Below are 6,000 nucleotides of genomic sequence, written 5' to 3' on the forward strand. Positions count from 1 at the left end.
GAGAGTGAAAAAATGCAAACACCTCAAGAATTCACAGCAGTACTGACCTATGAAAATTAATACAACGGTGGCTTGTGCCTCCCTTTCATGCTGGCAGTTTTCTGAAAGTTGGTAAAAGTCATCTGTTGATCTCTTCCTTTATGGGTATTTCCAGAGAACCTGCTACCATAAGTGCATGAGCACTCAGATTTTCCTTCCATAAAAGAAATGGATCCCAAGGCCAAAAAAAGGAGAAATTGAAGAAATAAATCAAGCAATGTAAACAGGATAAATCAGGTGGGATCCCTCAAGGTGATGTTCAGAATCTTGATTTCAGTCTTGTAGAGCAAAGAAGGAAAGAAGGCACAGGGTCCATCTGTAACTATTGACAGTGTGGGTATCACACCTGACTCAGCACTTGCATTCCCTCTGTAGTCCATGGCAAGAAAATTCACTGCTGGAGAGCAGCACCTGTGTTTAGACTACAAGCATCTGTTTCTCTCTTGTGTCCCTGACACAAGGTTAGATATTTAGTCCTGTCAGAGCATCAAAAATGTCACTCAGGAGCCCTCTCTTCATAGATACATCTTTAGTATCTAGGCACTGAGGTTTCCAAGACTGAAAGCATCTCTGTCTTGGCAGCACTGAGCATCTTGGCTTGCCTGCTGAGCCTGAATTATTCCCACATCTACAGAGCTGACATTCCCCTCCCAGTTGTGCATCCAGCACTCAGTGTTGGTTTTCTCACAGTACCTTCAGGGCATCAAATATTCAAGGCTAGCCCTAAGAAGATGAGGGCTCCAGCCTCAGTACAAAACACAGAATAAGAAACATCTCCCTTGTACTGCCCAAGGGCATCTCCATCCTTTACCCCAGGATGGCTCCCATATGCTATATTTGTTCTCAGTGCCTGAAATTGTTCTACTCTTCACAATAATAAACTACTAATTGGATGAAAAGGAGCTATAACAAATCTTTACAGCCTCCCCAAAAATGTTTCTCACTGGGCTTTCAATCCATGAAGTAGACCTGACAGTCTTTGGGGCATAACAAAAGACCAGGAAGGACTTAATTCACTCCTATCCCCTTTCAAATACCCATACACAACAAAAAAAAGTATTACTGAACAGATTCATTCCAGGGACTCTTTAAGGTCTGCTGATTCAGCCTTTTATTCATTTCTAATGCTGGAGATCACATAATTTGAAATACTCAGGATTTGCTCATCAGATATTTTGTTTTTAATTGAATGCTACAGACATTAAAAAAATGTTCAATGAAGGAGGCAGGTTCCTGAAGGCAGACATACAGTATGTAAAAGGGTATTATAGAATCAACAGGCCAAACTTTTCAAAACAAGCATGTGAAATAAGGCTTTTAAATTCAGATTTCCACATCAGAGTGTCAACACGCCTTTCTTTGATGACATTTCTTTTTAGAATCACAGAATGATTTAGGTTGGAAAAAAGCCTTAAGATTTTTGAGTCCCACCTTTAACCCAACACTGCCAAGTTCATCACGAAACCAAGTCCCTAGGTGCAACACCTACACATCCTTACACTGAAGAAATTTTTATTTCTATCCAGCCTAAACCTTGCTACAACCTCCCTTCAAGTAGCTGTAGGAAGCAATAAGGTGTCCCCTGAGCCTCCTTTTCTTCAGGCTAAACAACCTCAGGACATTCAGCCACTCCTCATAAGACCTATTCTCTTTAGGTGTGTGTATTGGCATTGAACAGCCAATTACCCATCTGAAGGAACAACTCTTGACCTCACTGTGTTCTAAACAGAGATTTGGCAACTAACAGCAGGTAAAGAATGCAGTGGTTTAAAGGTATAATGACACTTTTAGGAACAAAGCTCTGTGGTGTCACAGGAAAAAGAAAGAGATGGTTTCACTGGCATTTTGGCAAATGCAGCTCCATCATGAAACTTTGCTTCTTGAAGCAAAAATTAGGTTTTGAGAGGCAGCTAAAGCAGCCATTCTTACCACATTATGCAAATATATAATGTGATTAGAAGTGTAGTTTTCAGTATATATATGCAATATATGAGCTGTGCTGAATAGATATGTATATGTACACACACTTGTACTAAAATCTGACACAACTGAGTAGCTCTATATGGAAAAAAATAGGTGGGATAGACTCTATCTTTTCTTGTGACAAGTCAGTAGGAAAAAAAGCAACTCTGCCTCCCCATCCAGGCTGCCATGGTCTCCATTAAGGGTCCAACTGCTGCTGGAAGCTGTGTGGTACTTATAAGAAGCAAAACTTTGGCCTTGAATGGGATCTGGGTTTGTTATTAAAGGCTGTTTATCAGCTGTTCCTTTCCAGTCAGGCTCTTTGAGCTGCAAGGCTCCTCTGCTTTCACCCAGTGTATGAGCCACAAAGAGTGGGAGATGGTGTATAGATTACACAGCCTCTCCACATATAGGCTCTCAAAATGACTCAAGAGATTTCCACCCTTCCTCCCCATCACTCCTTTTCCTGGCTGGGGAGCTATAACCATTCTGATTTATTAAATCAAATTAAAGAAAATCTTGTCCATAATTTGCAAGGTCCGGATATTGAAACAAACAATATTTTTAATGAATCCCTTAAGTTTCTTCAGTTCCTCTTAGCTGCATAAAAATAACTATATTACAAATCCCTTGTGAATCAAAAATAGAGCATTTTGCCAGATCATACACACTATCAGGAAGAACAGTCAAAATAGCTGACAACCCAAATTGCAGTGTGAATATCTACAAGCAAAAAAACTCATACAATACAGACATTGAAGAAGCTATTACCAGGCTTACAAGTAAATTATTTCCAAGCCAAATACAAGTAAAAGTTGATACATTCTAAGTTAGCCAGTCAGCTCCAGTCCTCGCAGGAGCCCTTTTTGTTCATTGTCTTGGGCTCCCTGTGACAGAAGATTGATATATGTTACAAGAGGTATTGCAGTGATTTTACTATCAAATAACATGTGTGGACAAAAGTGCCTGTAGACTGTGGTGGCAAAGGCTCAGTCTGACAAGGACCTCTAGGGCAGCAAGAATATTATCATTGTCACCTGGCCAAGTTTTCACAGAACAGCAGTTCATTCCTCTCTGTAGTTTTTATCTAAAATCATGAGTGAGCTGGCTTTAGAGAAAACAAGGTATGCATGAGAAGGGCTGTCTGCTCTGTTTCCATTACAGCTTAAATTTTCAGCATCTTAGCATCTGTTCCTCTAAGCCTCAGAATATTACAGAGGTAAAAAACCCACAAAATCTTGGGTGGAAGCACTATCATCTTTTGAAAGCTCTGACAACAGAATTAAGATTTATCAGCTTCTCTTTGACTCAGTGTCAATGAGTGTCAGGTACCAAAATTTTTGAAACAATCCTATTTAGAACCAATATTTTAGGCCCATCTCAGCTGCATAACATAGCAACACTTCTTGACTTAGCACTGAAATAAAAGTTGTGTTGTAATATGAATTCTTGGAGTAACATCTATAATTGAGTCAAATATGCTTGCATGATTAGTGAAAATATCTAATCACAATATTAAAACACATGACCATAAAATCCTGATTGTTATTTATGCCCATTAGGATTATGTTAAACAAGACAACAAACATCCACTACCACAGAGGTATTACATGTCAGTGTTATTAAAACCATAATATGAACTATGTTTCCTAATAAATTGCATCCAATAAAATCCCCTGATAATAAGAGTATTATTAAAAAAATATTAGGGTTAAAACAAGAACTGGCACAGATGCCTCATCCTCTTTTATCCACTATGAAACAGAGGTTCAGTGACACAGCATGTAGCTCCTCTGACACAACTTAGTACAAAATTGGCAGGGAATTACTGTTTTGCCATGTCTTACCATCACAGCTGTATCATCCCAGTATAAAACAGAGCTTACAAGTGATGGTATTATTGTCATCACCTCTGAGCCTTTGCCAGGACAAGAGAACACGATCTAAGTAAGATCTGGCTTGCTTGAGTTGCTATTTCTTTCTGCACATTTCTGTCACATGTAGGAGTTGAGTCATGGGAAGTTCTTTGCCTTTCTGACAACTTCTTCCCCTTTACCTGGACCAGTTTTTTGTCAGGCTTCCTGCATATCACCAATATCAATTCAGTAACCCAACACTGCTGGCTATATGGCAGTGGTAATTCTGATACATTTGGTATATCCAAGGATAAAGTACATGCAGCAGATTAAGAGTATTTAAACTTTGCTTGCCTCCCTTCCCCCTTCCTTCCTGCTGCTTCTCAGGATGCCTCTGTTGAACATCTCATTCTTTTCATCATAGAAATTATCTCTTAGAACTTCATTAAATGGTGTCCCCACATGTCACTGTGGTCCAATGACACGAGGGGACCCAATGGCCTAAGCCCTCCTCTTTCCCTTCCCTGGGGTGGAACTGTGTCAGTGCTTCTCACACCTTCTCCAGGTTGCACCCAGCCTGATGTAATTATATAGCACCAATCCTGCATTTTTTTGTCAGAGGAATTGTTCTAGAGAGACTGAAGTTATCTTTTTTTAATTAAATTAATATATCAAGTATAATTTTAAAACAATAAACAAATAAATAATATACATGGGCATCTAAGTTTAGGACACATAGATTCAAGATGGTTTGTATTAATTCTAAAAAATCAAAGCACTCTAGAACTAGTGCAACTCTATAGTTACACTATAGTTGGGAAAGAATTTATGGATGCATAAATGCAGAAGTTTAATCCACTTCTGTGCTGGGAAACCCACTACACTGACATAGAAGTGGTTCTTCCATTGGGGAAAAAATAATCTATTTATAAACAAGATCCCCTAGCTACAAATCTGTGGGAGAAGGATTTTAAATAAATCCCTGGTATAAGATGTTTTGCCTCAAATGTATTTTCTTGAAACAATAATTTTATAGCTAAATAATTTGTCTGAAAAACATTACTTGTGGGGTTGATTTTTTTTGTGTCTGTGTGTTTTACTGTGTAATATGCTAACAATCAGTTCCATATGGTCTCCAGATACTCAATGATTTAAGGTTTCTGGGGTTTTCTATTTTACTTCCCTGCATACATACAAAAACACACTATAACATGCATATTTTTCTATCCCCTAAAATCATGTGTGGAATTACATTTTACTATTAAGTACCATCAGATCTTACATAGATAAGTATCAGAAATAGATAAATGTTCAGTATGAGATGTAAACACTAAACCATTTTCTGCAGTTCATTTAAAGTAAAATATAGTCAAGGTGAAAATTTCTATGCATTTATAACCTTACTTTCAGCTGAATTAATCTGTCTCACATGCTATAGTACAGATAAAGCAGAGAAAGGAAGAAAGTTTTATACTGTGCCTTTTCACTCCTTTTTGTTTAACACAGGAACCACACAGAGAGAGGCTGTTTGTGAAACTCTTTCAGAGACCCAGGTCAGCAATCTGTGCCTACCTGGTGCACTGAGTAAACCCTGACATGGAGAGAAAGCAGCCTGTAGTGGGCAGAGGGGTGAGAGGGGAACCCCAGGTTTGCTCTAGATTGCCACTAGTTTAAAAAAGAGTGCTATATCCCAGCAGGGAGATTTTGACACTCTCAGGGGACTGTTCATCCTACCCTAAAACTGATCTAAGCGGGACTGCTGGAAAAGGGCTTTTTCTCACCCCACATCTCCAGGGAAACACGTTTGGTGGTTTTGCCTATAGAATTATTTGTTGTCAACTAGGGACTAAACTTTCAGCTGCTGCTCCTCGAGGAGATGTTAAGGAGCCCATCTGCCTCCCTACCAACTAAAGGACCAAGCAGAGTGCTGGGTCTGGCAGGGGCAGCAAGTCACCACCCACAGGGTGACCCATGGCAGTACAATCAGGCTGCTGCTGGTGCTACAGCACTTTCCTCTTCGGGCTCCTTCCCCACATCACTAATGTTTTTTCTCCTTTCTTTATTTTCAAGCTGATTCCTTCTTTGTTCAAAAAGTAATCAAAATCCTTGTAATTGCCCAGCTACTGTTTAATCTAGCTGACAT

This window comes from Agelaius tricolor, unplaced genomic scaffold (genome assembly GCF_023055355.1).
Source record: "Agelaius tricolor isolate 1412-34295 unplaced genomic scaffold, bAgeTri1.0.p SCAF_2, whole genome shotgun sequence".
NCBI classification, from domain to species: Eukaryota; Metazoa; Chordata; class Aves; order Passeriformes; family Icteridae; genus Agelaius; species Agelaius tricolor.